The 23,427-nt window shown below is 41.4% G+C and overlaps 1 long non-coding RNA gene across 1 annotated transcript; it reads left to right on the plus strand.

Moving 5' to 3' along the window:
* The first annotated feature begins 929 nt into the window (after positions 1-929).
* On the plus strand, positions 930-5,459 carry LOC125094279 (uncharacterized). Its single transcript, XR_007125440.1, has 3 exons — positions 930-1,018; positions 1,545-2,129; positions 5,195-5,459. It is a non-coding gene; the product is annotated as an uncharacterized LOC125094279 (long non-coding RNA).
* Positions 5,460-23,427: the final 17,968 nt, after the last annotated feature.

A 23,427-nucleotide genomic window follows, 5' to 3' on the forward strand; every position in this document is an offset into this window, starting at 1 on the left:
CCCAGCTGAGTGGGGAGCCTGAAGCAGGACTCAATTCCAGGACTCTGGGCTTATGACCGGAGGCATAAGCTTAACCAACTGCGTCCTCCTGTAATCTTTTCTTAGTCTACATAAATATTCCCCTAGAATACTAAGATTTTATTCACAATTCTGTGTGTGTTTATTAAGGAGGAAGGCCTCCCCGTCTTGTACAACCGTCAGGTCCCACCACACCTAGCCAGCCCTGCCTTTCCCAGCTACTCCGCTTAACCGCACACCTGCTGTCTTCCCCATCTTGGCACTCCTCATCTCACCGGCCCTGCTTTAGTTTTTCTTTTCCTTTTCTTTTTCCCACAACACTCATCCCCTCCGAACATACTCTGTGTAAGATTTTATTTATTTATTTGAGAGAGAGAAAGAGCATAAACTGGGGGACAGGCAGATGGGGAGCAGAGACAGGCAAATGGAGAGGGAGGGGCAGACCCCCTGCTGAGCAGGGACCCTGATGCTGGCTCAATCCCAAGATCTGGGGATCATCACCTGAGCCGAAGGCAGACGCCTAGAGACTGAGCCACTAGGCGCCCCCATGTACAGCTTTCTGAAGACAGAGTAAAACCAGCGTTAGAAGTACATGGAGGGGCGCCTGGGTGGCTCAGTGGATTAAGTCTCTGCCTTCAGCTCTGGTCATGATCTCAGGGTCCTGGGATCGAGCCCCGCATTGGGCTCTCTGCTCAGCAGGGAGCCTACTTCCCTTCTCTCTCTTTGCCTGCTTCTCTACCTACTTGTGATCTCTCTGTCAAATAAACAAATAAAATCTTAAAAAAAAAAAAAAAAGAAGAAGTACGTGGAGTAAACGGCGGTATTTCGATATGCTTCATTCGGCCCGTCTTCGGCTAGCCCTCTGGTGTATTAACTTGGACGTGGACGATGTCTACCGTGTATATGGGGTGGGGTGAGCGCCGGGCCCGCCGGTCAGCCGTCTTCCCCAGCTCCTCCAACATGCTTTATTCTGAAAGGTCCAAGCATCTGCCAAACAGAGGTATGCCATCAATATTTTGGTCAGTTTTACAAAACATAAGTCTTTGTGAGGACCTTTCTTTGCATGTGTGCTGACTTTTGAGTAAAGACAGCGGCTACCAAAATAAAAGACACCTGGTGGTTTTATCCCACATATGATACTTTTACAAAATCTTGCTTTAAATTAGCGATTACATCATTTATAGCATTTTGTCATGCAGCCCTTATGGCATGCAGCGTCTGTTAGGTTTAAAATTAGATTAAATGAATTAGATTTCAAAATAGTTTGTAAAACAAATTAATGAAACAAATACACCTTTTATTGATGGTCTCATGCAGCCACGGGACGGGGACAGACAGACGCGCGTGTGTGCGTGCATTCACACACACACACACACACACACACACACATGGCTTTAGCTTTTGACGTAGAAAACCACCCTCTTTGGCAAAAGAATGCATCTACCTGACATTTTACAAAGCTGGGAATACAAAATATTTGTTTTTCTGAAGTACATAAAAACCCACATTGCCTTATTTCCCTTCAGGAGGTGGTGGGAAACCTTTCCACTCGGACAAGAAATGCCAATAGAAAATGCCACAGAAGCTCATTGTAATGAGGTCCTACCCATCGGTAATCTCCACTCCAAGAAATACATACTTTCATCTGCTCCCAAGTTTTCCAAAAGATTAGTAGCCTCAGTGGTAAAAGGAAGTACCCACAGATCGTCATCTCGTTTTTGAGAGCCATTCAGAAAGAAAGAGACATACTACAGGCTTGAGACCAGGAACAGATTGAATTCATAAAAAAAAAAAAAGGCACAAGCCAAACTGTTCATCTCTGGTACATGAAAAATTACCACTGTTGTTGTTAAAACCATATGTTCTAGGTAAGGGGACAGGTTTTGTATTCACTCTGACATTTGTTCTGAGGAATGTTAATGTACTTAATGCTCGTATGTGCTTAGCAGCCATTTGCAAATTTGAAAAGTAACCCAAAGTTCAAAAAAAAAAAAAAAATGAGTGAGGAGGATAAAGAAAACTCCTCTGCGATGTTTCCCGGGGATCGCTGTGTCTGCACGTGAGAGTAGAAGTGAGGACCTGTGACACTTGTCATTATCTCAGAGCTTTAGGTAAGCAGGTTCAACCTTTTAAAAGTTTGTTCACTCCTGAGGAAATTTAAAAAAAAAAAAAACTTAAAAAATGTTAAGAAGCTATGACAGGAAATCAGTAGAGGCTTTGGTCATTGGTAGTGACTGATTTGCGTCTTTCGGCTGAAACTCTGCTCCATTCTTCAGTCCTGGCTCTAAAATACCATACTTTCTGTTGTTGTAGAGCATAGAAAGTACACCCGAGAACAATGTGCATTAAATAGAAAAGGGTACAAATCCCATGTGTTTATCTTGATGAATGAAAACCAAATGAAGACAACTATGGAATTTCCACCTAATAAAGGATGAGTAGTTCCCCGGAACCCCCTTAACCTACCTTCACTCAGTCACTATCCCTTCCCTCTACCCCAAAGTTACCAACCACACTGACCTCTAACACCGTAAATTTGTTTTGTCTGCATTTGAACTTCTAAACGGACTCATGTATACTCGCAGACACTAGACGCATAAGTAGACTGATAGATTCTTTTGAGTTTGACTTCTTCCACTCAGCAGTATGTCTGAGCTGAATCCACAGTGCTATTAGAACAACAGTGTGTTCATTTTCATCACCGATAGCATTTCATCACATAGAGTAGGGCCACAATTTATTTATCCGTGCTATTGCTGATGGGCTTTTTGGTTGTTTCCGGTTTGGGCTGACGAGTGCCATGATATTATTGTTGATGTATTTTGATACATAAGGGTCTGCTTTTTCTGTTGGGTCTATACCTGTTAAAAAGAGAACCACGGCCCAAAACAGCATCCGGTAAAGTCCCAGGTCAGTAAACCAAGACCTAATACTTAACCAAACTGTGGTTTTAGTTCCCCCCACACCACTACCGCCACCAAAAATGCAACCTTTAACCAGTCACTGTGGGACTGCTTGGTCAGGACTAAGAAATTTACTAACAGACCCCTGCTGTTCCCCTTGGGAAGACAACATTGCCTAAAACAATGGATTCTTGGCTAATCGTTTCTCTTTTTCCACTCCCTTGCTACCTTTAAAAACCTTTCCTTTTCTGTAGTCTTTTACTTGTTAGACAGGATGCTGCCTGATTCATGGATCCATGAATCAGTTAGGAAAGGCAGTTAGATCTTTTAAATTTCCTCCGTTGAATTTTTGTTATTGAACGTACGTCAAAGGGAAATTGGTCATATAGTCCATATAGATATATTCAACTTTATGTTGACTGCCTGTCTTCCAAAGTGGTTGTACCAAGTCACATCACCACTGGACAGCCCTCACCAACCCACCCTGGTGTCAGCCTTTTTAATTTGATCATTTTGATGGGTTATAATTGTGTCCCACTGTGGTTTCAAATTGCATTTCTGCCAACAACTAATGAGGTTGTTTTCTTATGTTTATTGAGTCCTTAAATATCCCCTTTTCTGAGTAAAACTATTATTCAAAACTTTTGTTCACTTTTCCAGTACATCACCTAGCTTTTTCTTATGGATTTATAGGATGCTTGCATAAATTCCAGAAACAATTCCTTAGTTTGTTATATGATTGTATATATATTCTGTTGCTTTTCTGGGTATCTCTAGCCTTTTAAACTCTTTAAATAAGATATTTTGATGAAGAGAAATTGTTATTATTAGTTGTCTGATGTATCAAGCTTATGAGTTACTGCCAAATTTTTTAAGTCATAAAATGGATCTTGACTTTTATCAAATTCTTTTCTGCGACTCTCAGTTGGTTTTATGAACTTGTTGAACTTGATGAATTACAACACCTCAGTTTTTATTTTGAAATATTTCAAACTTAGAAAATCTTTAAAGGAACAGTTCAATGAACACCTATGTATCTTTCACTTAGATTCACCAGCTATTAACATTCTGCCACGTTGGTTGTATCTATCTATCTGTCTATCTGACATCTATCAAAAGTAGATCTGACAAAAAGTAGATTAGTGGTTGCCTAGAGCTGGAGGGGGTGTGGAGATTGGGATGTGACAGCTGAAGGCTTTCTTTTGGGGGGTGATGAAAATGTCCATGTCCAACATGGGGCTTGAACTCACAGCCCTGAGATTACAAGGTGCATGCTCTACTGATTAGCCAGCCAGGAACCCATTTTATTTATTTATTTATTTATTTTTTTAAAAGATTTTATTCATTTATTTGACAGAGATTACAAGTAGGCAGGGAGGCAGGCAGAGAGAGAGAGAGAGAGAGAGGAAGCAGGCTCCCTGCCGAGCAGAGAGCCCGATGTGGGGCTCGATCCCAGGACCCCGGGATCATGACCTGAGCCGAAGGCAGAGGCTTTGACCCGCTGAGCCACCCAGGCGCCCCCAGGAACCCATTTTAAATGGGTGAATTGTATCTCATAAAGCTGTTACAAAAAAGAAAAAATTATTGCAAACATCATGACCTTTTTTCCCTTAAATACTTCAGATGCATCTTCTAAGAACCGGAGCTGAGATGTTCTCTAAGTAAACAAAGAGCATGTTTCTATGCTCCAGAGATCTAGGGTTTCCAGTAGCGTGTGCGTGTGTGTGTGGAAGTGGGGTGAGACAGCCACGGTTTAGAGACAGAATTCCGTGAACAGTCTTCCATACAAATACCTAAGGTGTAGGGTAGAGACTTTCAAGAGACCGTGTGAGCTAGGGTTGGCCTTTTCTAGCCTTCTTCAATACGGTGTGCCCAAGTGACTCGGCTCTGGCCAAAGAAACAAGATCAGAATTAACAAGTACAATTTTCTTCTCACTTGCCTGAGAGAAGATCTCTAACCATGAAGTTGTCATTCCACCGTTCTGCCAGCCAAGATGGCGGAGTCCATACTGACCTTGGACGTCATTTACTGAAGATGGTAGAGCTGCTGTCAGCCCCGGTTCTTGAGCAACATGCGTACGGCAGGGAGTCACTTGCCACCCCAGGACACATGCCCTGAATGGCAACTTGAATTGCTATCTTGTCTGAGCCAGTATGTGTTCTGTGTCCTTTGCTGCCATAGGTAATAGGACCCTAACAGAGGTAGTAGTTTCTAGAATCACAAGGGGATGAAAGCTGTTCTTCTGCCTTCCTGTGACATTCTCTCATCTAAGGTACGGCTTGAAGAGACAAATCCCTCACCTGAAGCCACGGCTTCCGATGTTCATGAATCAGCAGGAAAATTCACTTTGGAAGCCAGGAGGATTTGAAGCAGCTGCTCGATGAGACAAAGGACCCGGCTGGCCCCCAGACACCCCCGTTCCCTTTCAGTCTTCTACCCTAGCATGTTTATACGTCTCAGGGAAGCACATTTCCTTCATAATTGCAACCCTGTGATCTGCTCTCCCACAGGGCCAAAAGCAAGCAACTGTCACTCTCACTGTGACAACAAGACCAAAGTTAATTTTTCCGAGCATATCTACTTTGTTAAGTAAATATTGATTCTAGTTCTCAACATTTCTTCTTTTACTGTTTTATTTAATTCTGTGTGTCCACGGGCAGATTTGGTCTATATGTGCAAAGCTGACTGAGCTAATTCCTATGACACCTGCACATTTGGCAAGTTTCCCTTGACAAGAAGTCCTAATGTTTGGGTTTTTTTTTTTTCTTTTTTCTATCATATAAAAGTGAAGGAACCTCCTGTTTTCCCACTAGCATTTGGCATAGGCCCAGAGGCATTTTGAAACCATCTGAGATTTTCAGGGAGGACTGTTTTAAAAATATCTGAGCAGAGACAAGAAGGCTGGGTACTTTCAAATGTGTGTTCTTACTACTAGAAAGTTTCCAGGATTGCTAAAATTGCATTACAGTCCTAAAATCCTTTTTATTTGTTTATGGACCAGAAAAAGCTTAGATAGAATCCAATATAAAGCCATAGGCAACCATATTTCCTAGTATTAATATTCTATGGGGGGGAAAAGGTGACTTACAGAGGGATTAGTTTCTGCTAGATGCACGTTTTTCCATAAATGAATGCCTGATGGTATGGTTTCACCGCAGAGCTCTACGGTTGCAGATCAAAAACACAGCAAAAATTCATCTTGCCTCCTTTTCCTGTATGCCCTAAACAAACAGTAACCTTGGGGCACCTGGTTGGCTCAGCCGCAGACCACGTGACTCTCGATCTCAAGGTTGTGAGTTCCAGGCCCACACTGCATGTAGAGATTACTTAAAGATAAAATCTTCAAAAAATATATATATATAAAATAAAAAATAATTTAAAAAACAAACTAACAGGAACCTCGAATCGATTTGACTATCAGAGACGGTGGAATTCCACCAAATATCTGTAGCACCAACGATGTCAAAATTATCAAAGTAAAACCAGATTCTCAGTTTCCCTGCCTCAGGCAATGATCTACAGATACGGTTCCTCAATTCCCCAAAACGGCTACCCACTCCCGGCCTTCCAGTGTTTCTAATGCTCAGGTGAGAAGCAGGCACATTTTGCTTTTTAGACGAAATTCTAGACTGAAATTCAAATAATTCCAGCTGTCAGTGAATGGCACATAATCATCCTTCCTTTCATCTAAACAGAAAGCCCCAGGAACCAGGCTCAGAAGAAAATTCTTGAAGACATGTGGAGAAACCCACGAATGTATGTCTGGGCATCCCCATAAATATGGCTAACTCTACCTACAGTGATCGTGTAAGCCGCACATTATATCACACTAGAGACTTCTTAAGAGGTGATTTTTCACTTGCATATAAGTTTAAAATAAGACATTTTCTGCATTCAATAAGTTACTAGCCTCTGAGACCCATAAGAGAAATTCTGAATTGACAATTTTCCTCCAGAAAAGGTATGAAAGAAAGACCCTGGCAAGCAATAATTTAATAATTTGCTCTTCTGTGTAACACTCAGTGAGCCCAGTTATCTTCTCTAACCAAGATCTATAAGCACCTTAAAGGTAAATGACACTGTGTCTGCTGAACATATTTTATATATATTCTGGCTGAAGACCAAACTCAATCTAATTTCCACAATAAATGAAGAATAATTGGAAAAGTCATGCATCTTAAAGCCTTATTGGGTTTTTTTTTTTCTTTCAAGGATTAAAGGGAAATTTGTATAAGAAACAATTTTTATAAGGTTTAATCAACACTAAAAATTGTCTTTTTAAAACCTGGATCTGGTCTGGAATGGAATAACGTGAAAGGCAGGTCCATGAAAATTCATGAACTGCAAAGATCGTTCTCTTTAACTGGTAGTTAGTCACACCAGAAACCCATTATTAAATTAATAATTAACCCTAAGAAGAGAAAACTAAAAACTGAGTAAATACATAGACCAAAGTATGACAGACTGAGGTCGAAGAATTTTACACTAGCGCTATGCACCAGCTTGACCCACTCTAAACATCAGAATCTTTCCCGTGATGTCCAGTCGGGATCCTCTCAGCCCAGAGGTCTTTATATAACAGGATATCAGAGTAGTTCTAGAACCTAAGACCCAATGAGGTTTATGAAAATATTCTCTAATCAGGGCATCTGGCCAGCTCAGTTGGTGAAACCTGGGACTCTTGATCTGGGGTTGTGAATTTGAGCCCCATGCTGGGTGTAGAGCTTATTTTAAAAAATAAAATAAAATAAAATCCTTATTTAAAAAAAAAGAATGTCATAACCTCTCTCCAAAATGAGAATTTTGTACACTTACTATTAATTTGACATCATCATTGTACAACCACGAAGAAGGCTCAGTAAAATCCTCCACAGTGAAAATGGTGGAATGGACCATTCTACTTCTGTGGCCCAGTATCTACAGAAGCATTTCCACTGATATACTTAGTGGTAAAACACTGAAGGCTTTCCCCCTTATCAGGAACCAGGTAAAGATGCCCTCTCTCAGATGTCCTTTCTCACCATTTCTATTTAACAGTCTTCTGGATGTCCTAACCAGTGCAATAAAATGAGAATTGAAAAAGAAACACATATAGATTGAAAAGGGAAGGTAAAACTTTCTGTACTTGTAGGTAACATAATCACATAATAAGAAATTTGCAAAAATACTACTGCAACCAACTGGTTAATGTATCAGAGTCACAAGATATTTCCATACATCAAAAGCAATTATATCTCTATACCACAATAAACAACTGGAAATGAAATGTTAAGATAATGGCTATTTATACTAGCATAGAGACACCAAAGACTTATGGATAAATTTAACAAGATATATCCAAGACATACCTTATACATATTAAAAGTCTATAAAACACTACTGATAAAAATTAGAGACCATAATAAATGGAATGATATATTTGGTTACTGGATTGGATACTGCTAGGGTGTTAATTCTCCCCAAATTGATTAGTAGATCAATACAATGTTAGTAAAAATCCCAGCAGAATCTTCTTCTGTAGAAACTGAAAAACTGATTCTAAGATGTATATGGAAATGAAAAGACCTAGAAGAGCCAAAACTATTTTGAAAAAGAACAAATTTGGAGGACTTACCTACCTATTTGCAAGGTTTCCTGTAAAACTACTGTAGTTAAGGAAGTGTGGTTTCAGTACAAGGATAAACATTCAGGTCAATGTTACAGACATAGAGTCCAAAATTAGAGCCACATGTATTTATGATCAACAAATTTTTTGACAAAGGTGCCCGAATAATTCAATGAGGGAAAGGGTTGTCTTTGCAATAAATGGTGTTGGGACAACTAGTTATCTCCATGGAAAACAAAATAAACTCAACCTTTACTCATGCCACACACAAAAATTCCTGTTACAAGCTGAATTGTATTCCCATCCCACCCAACAAAATTCATGTGCTGAAGCCTTAACCCTCTCAAAATGTTCAAATATTACTATTTGGAGATAGGATCTTTAAAGAAATAATGAAGTATAAATGAGATCATTAGGGTAGGTCATATTTCAATATGACTGGTGGGTTGTTTTTTGGTTTTGTTTTAACATGACTGGTGGGGTTTTTTTAAAGGATTTATTTACTTATTTGAGAGAGAGAACGTTCTAGTTGTGGGGGAGGAGCGGAGGGAGAGAATCTTCAAGCAGATGGCTGAGCACACAAGCCTGGGTGGGGGTAGGGGCTCCAGCTCACATCCCTGAGATCAGGACCTGAGCCAAAACCAAGAGTCAGACACTTAACTGACTGAGCCACCCAGGTGCCCCAAGACAGGTCTTTCTATAAGAAGGGGGGCCTTAGTCAACTATACTTCAATAATAAAAACTTTAAAAAAAATATATATATATATATATCTATATATATCTACACGTGTGCCCCAATTATGTTAATTACTATGAAATGTATTATACGAAAAATTAGAAAGTGACTAAATTTCCTTTCATATGGGATTATGGAACATAAGCTTTAAAATCTATTTAAATATATACATGTATACATACAAAAAATGGGACTGGGGAAAAAACTATAATTCTAAAAATAAAAGAGATTAGGACACAGGCACACAAGAAAGATGATGTGAGTACGCAGGGAGGAGACGGCCATCTATGAGCCAAGGAGAGAGGCCTCAGAAGGAACCAGCCATGCTGACACCCGGATCTTGGCCTTCAGGCCTCCAGGATGATGAGAACATAAATTTCTCTGTTATTTAAGCTACTTGATCTGTAGTACTTTGCTATGGCAGTTCTAACAAACTAATAGATATCCCTTAAAAAAATCTCAACCATTAATAAATCTACAGTTTGAAAGTCTCATCACAAACAGTAGACTCAAAAGACTAGTTCTAGTTCTATCAAAATAGTCCAGGAATAAATAATTTCCATTTCTTTCAGAGAAGAGAAATAGAGGTTGTGAGTCTAGCCTGCAGAGATATAAAAATTTTGAACAAAATATAAATAAACCTATTGCAGCCATGTGTTAAATTCTTGCTGGGTGGATCTTAAGAATTCAAGGCCAATTGATATAATTTACCCATAATAACAAATCTTCAAAGGAGAAAATGAGAATCATACAGAAAAATCATTTGATGACATTCAGTGTCCATTCATAATAAAAATTCAGGAAGTTGAAAATAAAGAACTTTCTTAACCTCTATGAAAGACATCCTCCAAAAAACAAAAAAATCCTGAGAAAACATCATACGTAATTGTGAAATGCTGAAAATATTCACTGGAAAATCAGAAATGTCATTCTTTCTCTTTAAGATTATTTTAAAGGCCTAGCCACACAGTAAGAAAAGCAAAAAACAAACAAACAAACAAACAAAAAAACTCCAGGAAAATATGGAAGAACTGGTCAGAAAGAAATAAAATTGTCATTACTTGAGAGATGATACAACTATCCACATAGAAAATTCCAGCAATCTGAAGATAAATCATCATAATTAATAAGAGTATATAGCATGTTTGCTGGATAATATTCATCTACAAAAGCCAATATATACTGGAGACAATCAGTTAAAATACCATTCACCATAGTAACAAAAATATTAAGTGCCCGCCCACAGAGAAATCTAACGAAGGATGGGCAAGCCCTGTAGAGGCTACATTTTAAAAGATCTTTAAGGTTAAAAGTTAAAGAACTTTTTAGTATAGTGGGTTTTACCCTCTGTGGCCTGCTATATATATTAAAATCAAACATTTTATTATATTATATTATATTATATTAGTCTTACCATATCATATCTGCCCATTCTAACGAGTAATGTGTAATGGCATCCGCTGATTCTAATGTGTAGCCAGGGTTACAAACCATTACTCCCGGGGACAGTAGCAGGGGCTGGAGGAAGGGCACATGGGGCTTCCAAAGTACAAGAAATGTTCTATTTTTTCATTTGGGTCACAGATCCATTGGAACATTAGTCTTTAAATCATACATATGTTTCTTATATACCTTGTTGTATTTTACAGTTTAGTGCAACACGATTAAATGCCCCCTTAACAGTGGTTGTACAAGAGTTCTATTATCCATCCTACCATTACCTCCCCCCTCTAGTTAATTTGCTGGTTTTCTTAATCATTGCAGAAATTTGAGATTGCTTGAAGTCATACTGCTAATCATTGTATAAAGTGAAGCAACATCAGAAACAAAACACAAACTCAAAGTGTCTACCATTTTGAACCAACGAGCCCATCACAGAATCAGAGGCCCTGGACGGCACCTAGATTCGTCAAATTTATAGAGACAGAACGTAGAACAGTGGTTACCAGGCACTGGGGGGTGATGAGATTATGAAAGGAAGAGGGAGCTCTGTTTAAAGGGTACGGGTGTCAGTGAAGGAAGAGAGAAAGTTCCAGAGATGGACTGGTGGTGACAGTTGCCCAAGAACATGAAAGGACTTAACTGTATCTGTAAAAACGGTCCAAATAATAAACTTTGTGTTACGTATATTTCATCGCAGTGAAAAACAAAACAAATTCGCAAATTTCTGTTTCAGATTTGAAGTTGGTGCAGGGGAAGACGTTAGTGAGACAATAAATTATGAGGAAGCGCTCCCTTCTAAAGAAACAGGATATCTCACTAAACCTCAAAAGCTTAGAAAGAACTGATGTTGAAGCGGAAAGCATCCCTTCCACCAAAGTGGTGGAATATTGCAAGGAAGGCACTGTTATCTTGATCTCTGTACCCGAACAAATCTTCTTCTCATGTTTGTTGTCACACTTTGATGTGTGCCCCCAGCCAGCAAACTCCCCACGTGGCTGTGTAAACTTCTCGTCTTGCCCTCGACCTCGGGGGTGACCTGGCATGTTAGTGACTCCTGGCTGAGGTAAATGATACAGCACGGTAATAAAAGCAACTGCTAGATCTTTCCCTTTTATCTACCTCCATCTGCTGTGAAGTGTCTCTCCCCCACTCCCTCCTACCAGGTATCAAAAACCCAGATAAAGGGGAAAGAAGTTATCTGAAGCATTGTGTGCCCCCTGTACGAAATCCAATTATTTATGGTCACTGGAGACATTTTTTTTTTTAAGCGTGTTAGTGAGTGACCTAAATGTATAGTTTTCCTCCTACCGTTAACAGAGCTCTTCCTTTATCTCGCATTTAAACATCTTAAATAGTCCTTTCCCTTCTCCAAGATAAAGACAAAAGTTGGTAGAAAACAATTGTGCCCTGTCACGAGGCAGAAAAGGCACAGAGAGTAGAGCCCTGATCTTGAGATTTCGGTTTTTTTGCCTTTTTTTCTCTTAACTGTCCCTAGGACTATAGCTGATATCATTTTTTAAGTGACAGCTGAGCAGGACCATGGTCCAGAGAGGGCCTACCTTAAGCTCTGCTCTGTCAAGGAAGTGACACAGAAGAATGTGGTCACTAAAACCACTTGCACAGTCTCCTGGAGGAGAGAGAGGGTAGACCCCTGAGATCCCAGGGGTAAAGCTTCAAATCCCACTTTGGTGGAGGAATCTTTAGGTAGACCTGAAGATGGGTTTCATTTTGTGAGAAGACTTCCGCCTACCCCACCCTTGGTGCCAAAGACACGAGAGCAGCTGGAAGGTTCCACACAGGGTCCTGACCTGGAGGCTCCCTGAATTGGATCCTTGGGAGGGTTTGAATCTCTGCCGTGGAGAGTGTCCCCACTTCAGGTGTTCCCAGACTGCTTATGGAAAGGAGGTATGTTCCTCTCCTTGAAGCCCTTTGCCCTTGCCGTGTGGGAGATAAATCTACCAGTGACGTTCTCAAGGAGACATTGAAGAGGGAAAGGTCGGGGTTGGGATCTAGCCACAGACTCTCGTTACTGGCTTTGGCCTGGGCCTTCTCTGGCCTTCATGCTCAGAAAGGGTGAGAAAGAGCAGGAGCCAGGGCTCCAGAACATACCCCCATCATGGCCCCAGGTCACCAAGCGCAACAATGGCAGCTTCCCCAGCCACCTATGCCTCTCAGACTTCCTCCCTTTGCTCAGTGTTCTAGGCTTTTTTTTTTTTTTATCATTATTGCCCCCCAGAAGGCACCTTTTTAGACACTTTTTTCCTAATTGCCCCCTCCATGAACTTTTAAAAGCACAGGTATACTGAATATCCTTGTGTCTGTATTGTATGTACATTTGTGCTTTATCAGGAGAAAAAGTTTTCCACCCCTTCCCAAGAACCAATTTTTGCCCCCTCGGGGGTAACTTCCCCCACATGGAAAATGCATGCCCTCGCTCCTTTAGAGGGCCAGGGCTGTGGGTGCGGCCTGAAGACAGAATGAGCTGGGAGGTATCATGCCGTGGTCTACCAGGACCTGCCCCCAGCTCTCCCCTTTCCTAAAGGGACCAGCTGACAGAACTTAGGAAGTCCCTATATTCTCTCAAGGCTCAGTATCCTCATCTATTAAACAGGGATCATTCCCACCTTCAGGGTTTGTAGGAAGAATTGAATGGCGAGATGTGTGTTACAGCAATGAGCGCTCTCTAGCCTTTAGTTTCTGTCAAAAACATCATTTTCCGTCAATAATACCATATTCTGGTGTATGGGTGCTATTTGGTGTTCTTTTGTAAGATTTACTGTCTTTTCTGGAGATATGCTAGTTCGGGGGCTGTTTTGTGTTCTTTAGTAAGATTTTATTGTTTTTTCTGGAGGTACGCTGGATTGAAAACTAATCTGCAGATGAACATACAAGGTGTTGCTATCACAGCTTGTGTGGAAATGTTAACTACTCGGAGCTGGTAAACTTAATCACACATTGAGGGAAGATAAAAAGTTATACACGTACTCACACTTTACAGTTCCCTGAAATTTCTTTGCACTTGAGAAATGGAGTACATTAATCTCTCGCTTCTCTCCCACTTTCCTTCCCCAGTCAAGTTTCACTAGTCTGTACTTGAGGTTTCTCAGTGAGGAGGCCAACAAAATAGAGTTCCTTCTCTCTGAGGCTAGGCTCCACTGGGGACAGGACTCAAGAATTCTACAAACAAGCAAGCTTCTCAGATGAAATTTTCAAAGATGGCGGGCTTTCTCTGGTCTGCCCCACTCACCCATACTATCCACCCAAAATTCAGAGTTTTTAAATTGAGCCCATTGGTGGGGATACAGCAAGGATGGGGGTGCTTTGGGTGTTTCGTGATGGCAACAGTAGGGCTTAATGGCAGCCTAATTTGGGGAGACAACGAGGCATCTAGAATGACTTCAAATGATGTGTTTCAAGAGATACCAATCTGCCAGCGAGTACAAAATGTACTTCAGTGTGTGCTTAGAACTAAGAAAGTCAAAGTCGCTTTAAATAAGGAAATAGATAAAATTAAATGACATGAAATATCAAAAGCTAATTTGAGTTTCTGGTACCAGAGCCAATGCTTCCTCCATGACAGTGGGTGGTGAGTGACAAATCTTCCTGAATTGGATTATCACCAGCCGCCCGAGTCTGGGCATCCCTGGGAACAGTGACTGGTTGAGTCAGAGTTTCCCAGGGAGAAAACACTCCCCAGGGAGAGAATTCACTATTATGTCCCCCTGTATGTAACAGGGGCACCACAAATACTTACCGGTTTGTAGTTTTGTTTTTGTTTTAGTCTACAGTGTATATAAGTGATGATACGCTGAGGTAACAAAGAAATCCTGAAATCTCGGTGACTTGGGGTTTAATTAAGGTTCAGTTCCAGTTCCCATGAAGTCCACTGTGGGGCTGGTGACTCTCCAGAATGGTGTCTTCCTTATCATTGGGTCAGGCCACTAGAAATTGCTGGTTTCCCTCAGTCCACATAGGGCTTCCAGGAACACTGAGATAAAGAGCAGAAAACTCCCATTCACTCTTAAAGCCCTCACCCAGAAGGGACACCCATCCACTTCACTTCTGCCTAGAACTGGTTACCCCCTGAGTAGACAGGGGCTGAGTGTACAGGGGATCACTGGGAGTGTTTCATGAGCAAATGCCACTTGCCACAGACTTCATCCAATCTACCTTTCAACCTTGTCAGGTGATGGCTTCCTCTTCATTATGCTTCCTATTGATTTTTTTTGCTGGGAGAGAGACTAACTAGAATTATTTATTAAAGGACTAGAAACAGGGGCACCCGGGAGGCTCGGTGGGTTAAGACCCTGCCTTCGGCTCAGGTTATGATCCTGGGGTCCTGGGATCTAGTCCCGCATGGGGCTCTCTGCTCAGCAGGGAACCTTCTTCTCCCTCTGCCTCTCCCCTGCTTATGCTCACTCTCTCTCTCTCTCAAATAAAAAAATAAAATATTTTTTAAAAACAAAATAAATGTAAAGGACTAGAAACCTATTTCCCTCTAAAAAGGTGTAAACGTAGAGAGATTTGCACCCTGCCTGCTTTTCAGCAGCAAAACTTCAGCACAGTTGGCTTGAGCAGTGGGAGCTATGACTTCAACTATTGTGTAGTCTGCTCTACGTAAGCCACAACTTGAGAAATTTTAAGCTCAAGAGGTCAGTCGGTACTGCTTGATACAATAAATACTCATCAGTGGACAAATTCAGCATCTTATTTACCACCGTCCATTTTCTTCCTTGGAGTATTTCTGGAAGCAAATTGGATTTATTCTCGCCAGAGTTGCTTCTGGTAAAAGCCAATACCCAAACCCAAGGGTTTATCTGGAACGTCCAGACATCTGGGAAGTCAGATAGTGAAAAATGGGACTGTCCCAATGAGCGCAGATGGCTGGTAAGCCTGTGGTACCATGGACCATTTTCAGGTATGAGATCAGTCATGATTAAGCCAAGTTATTTTCTTTTATGAACTTTTAATGTTTTTTGGCATACTTGAAAAAGTGCCATAAAAATGAAAGAGCGCTCATCAATATTAGCATATCTCGAGATAGTCCTACTGTTGCATGGTAATATCATTAATTATGGATGGCTCCCACAGGGCAGTGGGTTTCAAGGGAATGGAAATTGAATACCAAGTCTTTTATTCTTGTTTTCCCTCCAACTCGTCATTAATTCCCCAGCACTCGTCCCTCCCCCACTCCCCATCCTCACTCACTCACTCACAGAATTTTGCTGGCAAGCCGGACGTTATACCTTCAACTGAACCCGTGGTCTTTCTCCAAATCCCAGCCAGTGGGCCTTCCTATATATATTTTTTTAAAGATTTTATTTATTTATTTGACAGAGAGAAATCACAAGTAGGCAGAGAGGCAGGCAGAGAGAGAGGAGGAAGCAGGCTCCCTGCTGAGCAGAAAGCCCGATGTGGGGCTCGAACCCAGGACCTGGGATCATGACCTGAGCCGAAGGCAGCGGCTTAACCCACTGAGCCACCCAGGCGCCCCAGGGGCCTTCCTATTTTAAGAAAAGACTTAGTCCAAAATAGTTGCTCATTTCTCCAAGTGCAAGCCAGCACCAACGTGTTCTGAGTCTGACATATTCATGATGCCCTTCCAATCTGAACAGTGTAACTGCTGGACGTTTGGCTGCCGGGGAGCCCTTGTTATTTCTGGCCCTTCGCTTCCACACCCAGAATCGAGACAGGCCAGGACAGATGCCTAAGAGACAGGGCTTTCCTCTTCCACTAAGCGCAGGAGGAGGAGAAAACAAGCAAACGTCCCAAGAACGGAGCCCCGAAGCCCCGCTGCTGCGTTCTTGGGACGCTTGCTTTCTCCTCCTCCTGCGGGCGAGACACCCCATTGCATCCCCTTGCAAGGCCGCCCCTCTCCTGAAGATGGCAGAGTGTGAGCAGCCAAGAGCAGCCGCCTTGCAACCTGGGGTCCAGCAAACCCCTTCCCCATCCCCAGACCCTGAAACAGAAGGGAACGCTCCACCCGAGGAAGGCAAGTGCGTGCCCCGACGGAGAGGGAAGCAAAAGGGGAAAGAGAAGGGAGTCCAGGGCAAGAGCCAGCCGTGAGAACAAAGCTAAGCGAGACTGATGGAAGAGGAGAGGGGTCGGGGAAAAGCAAGTGAGGTGCCCTCCCCGGTGCACGCGGGACCCATGGGGCGGCATCGCTATGCCGCGGAGGTAGCACCTGTCCTGGGGAGGTGGAGGGCACCGAGGAGGCTGCCCCATCATACTGCCTCCCGGGGAATCCCTCCTTCGAGTTCTCACTCCCAGCTGCCGGAGACCTCAGGGCTGGCCATTCTGCCTTCTCATCGGACCAGCAGAGCTAGCTGCATTTGAAGATCCTGATTTCACAGGAAGATAAAGGGGATGGATGCCTCTTCCTCTGTGAAGCTTTCCCTGATTTCCCCCTCTCTTAGCCCTCACCCCACTGCATTGTGTTTTCAATTGTCTACCTCTCCTTCTGGGGACTGTATCTTGCTCTCTGTTAAATTCTTTGTCGCCCCCGTCCCCATGGTGCCTGGAACATGGTAGGAAATTAAGGATGAAATCAATTTACGAAAGAAAAGAACAAATTATTTCACATCAAAACGCAATGCTGGGCGTGATGTTCTTCAACAGAGAAGAGGGAGACTGGCATCCACTGTGCATGCTTTGTCCCTGTTGAGTGATAAGTGTAGGCAGACTTCCTGGACACAATACCATGGAGGAAAGGTATGGTTGGCACCCACACATCACTCTGTTTCCTTTCATGATGTCTCTGACCCCACAGTGTTCTTTATTTAATCCTATGAATCCCTTTATTTACGCAATTCTTTAAGTCAACATGAATAGTCATTAACCATGACTGAGTTTTTCAAACCACACACCTATCTCAGGGTATTTGTGCCAGCTGGGATGCATCCCTGGGAAGCTACTAGAACAGCTGGAACAGGTGTTGGGAACAGCCCCAGGAGGCCAGAGTTCAGGCCAGAGTGACTTTGGCTGTGACGGCTGTCAGCCAGGGGGTGAAGGACTCAGGGGCTGGTACACCTGGCAGATGAACGAAATTCGATTTGGATAGTATTTTTAAAATAGTTAAGTGGGGTCCCATGCAAGACAGTATATTGTGACAGAGCCTAGGCACTCGGGAATAACCATCATAGAAATGGAAATCGGCATATGGTCCTTGGATTTCCAAGGAAATTTTGAACACTGGTTTAGTCACTCCAAGCAGAACCTTCTCTGTGGACAAATTAAGGAGTTTTGTTTCTGGAAATGGAAATCTTATAACTTTCTTTCATCATTCGATTCACTTTTTCTTTGTTTTTAAGTAATTGACTCAAATTGATCACCTTTAAGAGAAGAAGGGTAAGTAAGGAATATGGTACCTAATAGAAGTCTTACCGACTAGAAACACGGTAGAGTGGATCAAGCCAGTTGTATCAGGTTAAGCCCATACAACTAGGTGCTGAGTGACCCAGTCCCCCAGAGACGTGCTTAGCAGCTGGGCTATTCCAAGTGGCTCAGGCTCTCCCCACCCCCATGTCTGCATTCTCTGGCCTTCATTCTGTGGGTCTCTGCTACTGTTCCTCCATCAAAGATCACAGCCCAGCCACAGTGGGCTGACAATGACCCACAGACGTAATTTCTCTGGCTCGCTCAACAGTATTGAAAATTTGCATTAGGTGCTGACATTTTTAGAATAGGAAGAGCTCATACTTCTAAAAAATCTAGATTCCCATCTTCTCTTTAAAAGCCAGAAGTTGCAACACTGGGCGACACTATATGGTCACCGTGAGCTCAATTAGGAGTCACTGACCCTTTACTAACACGGTAACGGTAATAGTGGTGATAGCTAAATGTATCATGACAGCATGTATTATGAGCCACACGCTGTCTTATGTGCTTTGCCTATATTGTCATTGAATCCTCACATCAACACTAGGAGTGGATATTATAATTATCTCCAGTTTCTAAATGAGGAAAACAAGGCACAATGAGGTCAAATAACTTGCCCAAAGTCACACAGCTTTAAATGGCAGAGGCAAGATTTAACCAAACAGGCAGGCTCCAAAGTCTGAACAGTTAAGTCTTAAGAAATGTAGTCTCCCCGAAGATGCTGGCCGGGAATAGACATTGTAGTCATGTGGATGTCTAGATGTAAAAGTTATTGCAATTAATGCATAAGGATCAAAATTTGTATGGGGTCTAGAATCAGGTTGCCTCCATTTAACTCTGGGCTCTTCCACTGGAAGAACTTGGGGAACTTGATTAATATCTTTAAGCTTTAGTCTTATCTGTAAAATGGGAAAGTAGGACCGTCCCCATGGATTGATTATACTTTACAGAATTGAGGTACTAAAGTTCTTATCAGGGGCGCCTGGGTGGCTCAGTGGGTTAAGCGGCTGCCTTCGGCTCGGGTCATGATCTCAGGGTCCTGGGATCGAGCCCCACATCGGGCTCTCTGCTCAGCGGGGAGCCTGCTTCCTCCTCTCTCTCTACCTGCCTCTCTGCCTGCTTGTGATCTCTCTCTGTCAAATAAATAAATAAAATCTTTAAAAAAAATAAAAAATAAATAAAGTTCTTATCACAGATAAATGCTGACACACAGTAAATGCTTAATTAATGTTTCATCATTGTTATTATTATCTTATCTGGGTAGCTATTATTCCTGAGAATTTCATATGTATTGGACCAAGAGTGGTCTTCAGCATGGGATACCTTCTCCAATTTCTAACATTTTGTGGTTTAAAAGAAATGTTTGTAGACAAAAATAATATGCTCCATGTCTAGAAAATAGTGTTGAAGTTCTATTTAGCTGGAAAGCATTATTATACAAAATAAAACTAACTTCTTTTTTTTTAAAGATTTCATTTACTTGACAGAGAGAGAGAGAGAGAAAGCGAGAGAGCACAAGCCAGTGGGGAGAGGCAGAGGGAGAAGCAGACTCCCTGCTGAGCAAAGAACCCAATGCAGGACTCCATCCTAGGACCCTGGGATCATGACCTGAGCCACCCAGGCGTCCCAGAATAAAACTAACTTCCAACTCCAGTTTCTTTCAGTAAATATTTATTGAGCACTTACAATGTTGTATTCATCATTGCATCGCTCATGTTTTAGCTCGGCCCATAGTAGGAATGTGATAAAGATTTGTAAAATGAGTGAAAAACAAAAGTGAGAAGTTAACAAAAATTTTGTTCTTCTAAAAGGTAAAAAAAAAAAAACAGAAAAAAAAAAGAATTCCGAGAATCACTTCACATAGAGTAGGCTAGCAAGCAAACAAACAAAAAATGTAATCAAAAAAATTTTTCTTGCTAGGATCAGAATACATTAATACTAATGAAAACAGAACCCAGACCCCTTCTGACATATTTTATACTGTTTAAAGATAAACATTTGTGCACCGCAAGCCACCAATGGATTTAAACTCCAGTGAGGACTTTATAAGCCATCTGCTAGTCTCCTAATGAGGCTAGTAACTATCATTGTTTACAGTTAGGCACCAGGGGTCATGGATATTTGTTATAATGAAATCTGCAATGCATCACTGCAGAATCTAAAAGAGTTTTTCTTCATAAGGGCTAATTACAAATATAATAAAACAACATTAAAAAAAATTCTTGAAGTCCACAGAGAAACCTAACTTGGCACAAGTATGAACCACAGTACCCGCTCTGTTTTCGTTTTACGAATTCTGATTACAAAAGCCAAATCATATTTAACTACTAACAATACAAAGCCACCAATGGGTCCTTTGCCTTAGATCACTGCATCACAAGATGCTTCGTGAACCATCTGGATCTGGGAGACATTTGCTCTGACACTCTAGCACAGAGTGTGCAAATGCTTGGGAAGACCCAGAGGTTCTTTTAGATGTGTGATTTTAATAAGGTGCTACTTGAAAGTTGTGCCCAAACTGAACTTGCTGATTCGTTCATTTAGCTGGGGGTGGGGGAGGGGACGAGGATGTGAAAAATTGCTCAAAATCACCAAGACAAAGAAACTGATTGGTTGACTGAATTTTTACCCTCCGATTGCGGTTTTGGCATCCCAGAAATGTAGTCTGAATCGTAATTGCTTTAATTTGCATATTGTGGCAGTATTTCCACAGTCAACTGGGGAAAAAATATTGGCTTATAACAACGATTGGTGATATCTCCATGAGTTCCTTATGTTCAGCCTCCCAGACTAGGAAAATAGAGTCTCAGTATGAAGGGGTTCTTATAGTGTTTCCTACTGGGGACACTATCACACAGCACCTTAGATGTCAAAAATGAGATAATGCTTTTTATTTCATTTAATAGAATGCCTGTGAGCAGTAATAATAAGACTATGAGAAGGGCACCCCGGTGGCTCAGTGGGTTAAAGCCTCTGCCTTTGGCTCAGGTCATGATCTCAGGGTCCTGGGATCGAGCCCCACGTCAGGTATTCTGCTCATTGGGGAGCCTGCTTTTCCTTCTCCCTCTCTGCTCCCCTTACTTGTGCTCTCTCACTTTCTCTCTGTTAAATAAACAAATAAAATCTTTAAAAAGAAAAAAGACCAAAAAAATAAAAATATCTTATATCTTCAGAGTGCTCCCCGTATATCCCAAAGCCTTGTGAATAAAAACTAAAACCAAAAACAAACAAATAAACAAAAAAAACCCACTAAGTCATGCATACATTCCCCTTCGGAAAGAATAAAATTTGCCAATACAATTTTAAAAATAGGAGAGACGTCAAGTGAATTCTGCACGACCAAGTATCAAAACATATTAAGCTTCCATAAGGCTGTATGGTACAGGAGTAAGAAAAGAATGTTTGATGAAGACAACAGAAAGCAAAGAAAGATCCACATGCAGGGCTGTTATGAATGGAGCCCATGAAATTGTGCCTAAGATATTTAAGAAAGTCTACATGATAGATGTGGCATTTGAAATAAGGGGAGAAAATGAAAAGTATTTAACCGATAATACTAAGTTAATAAGGTAACATTTTGGGCATGAAGGTATCCTCCTATCTATTCATTATGCCAAAATAAAGTCCAGGAATGGAGAATTAAATGTAAAAGAGGCAACTACGAAAAGTAATCTTTTAAAAATACAGGCAGGTCCTGATATAATTTCTGGGATGGAAAAGGCAGAAACCACAGAGCCGTGTGGCTCACAGACCACAGGTCATCCTTAGCAGTCTATCAAGCAGCCCTCAGAGGAAAAGTTATAAACCAATTTTGTTCATATACATGCCATAAATTTTAAATGTAAGCTAACTAGGATTTTCACAGAAATGCCAATAAAGTACTAAAAATATTATGAGTTTAGAGGTTGCCCATGTGCTACAAACTGTGTTGATCATTTCGGAGGGAACACCACCCGGTCAGTAGGAAATACCACCTTCCGGTTTAAGGGCTTCCAAATCATTGACATGGTACCGTTCGGTTAATTAAACATGCCTTTGTGTTTTTACCCACATGTTGCATTTTAGCTCTACTGCACAAAAGTGGATTAGTGACTCAGAATGTTTTATTGAAGTAGAAAAACCATAATGAAATAGTAACGTACAAACGACGACTCAGAACAACATTGTCCCTACAGAGATAGCACAAGATTCCAGGGCGAACATAGAATGTGAAATTGTGCATGGTGGGACAGGTGGATCTGTGAAGGTCATGATTTCACACAAGCCTTGAAAAAAGAAAAGGGTGAATAAAACTTAGGATTATGAGATCTGAAAATTGAATACTCGTTCCACTAGTAATCTGTTCGTTCTTTGTCCCTAGTGCACTGTCTACATTGAAATTTTGTCGCACAACACAAAGCTATCAAATCTTCTGTATCATTTTCAAAGAAGCCAGTGACCTTTCGAAGCACCCATACAAGGTTTTCTGGAAGAAAAGCAAAATATTGCTTTCTAAGTATGGAGCTGTTTAGTTTTATCCCTAAAGGCAAAGAAGAGGCCGTGACAGTCCCAGGTGTCAGGGACACGACCATTAAGAAACGTAAAACCAGCCTCCAAGTTAATGGTCGATGTTATGCTTACGGGGGAAGGGGAAAATTCTTGGCAAAATGCCTTGTTCAGAGGCCACTGGGGGACATCCTACAAGATGGATGACAGACAAAGTGAGAGAGTTATTCCTGCCAGGTCTGTCTGCTTGCAGACATTTCTTTCTTTCCCATTGGACAAGAGCTCTGAGGAACAGAGCACGAATCTGCTCCTGGTAGATGCACGGTCCAACCACGGGAAACTCCTTCTTTGTGGCTTTTGATTCTCTTTATCTCTGAAAATCCACACCACATAAAATGGCATTTTCTTGTTTCTTTAACGATGATTTAACCAATTAAATGACAATTTAGCTAGTTTTTGTCCACTGCTTATCTTATTTCTGGGAAACAGTTGCTGGACAGATGCATTTTACCTTAGTTAAGTGTTGAAGGAAATAGTGAAATATGTAGATATCTTCAAATTGCCAGCACAAAGCATACACCGTATGAATAAAATGACAGTGAGCATACACCGCCTTTCCACACTGGGGTACACAGGTGATTTAAGGAAAGAAGATTACACAAGATTTCAAAGTCTCTAGACAATTTCCCTAAGTTCATTAATACGGTGAGCAACCATTTTATAATTTCCCGTGACTCATTACCAGCAATTTCAAAGAAATATATATATATATTTCATATATAATTTCATACGGGAGAAGGAGCCAATGCAATGGGCAGTCGTTATTGGAAAGAAGAAACCTCACAGCACATTTTGAGGC

This window comes from Lutra lutra, chromosome 2 (assembly GCF_902655055.1).
Source record: "Lutra lutra chromosome 2, mLutLut1.2, whole genome shotgun sequence".
NCBI lineage: Eukaryota > Metazoa > Chordata > Mammalia > Carnivora > Mustelidae > Lutra > Lutra lutra.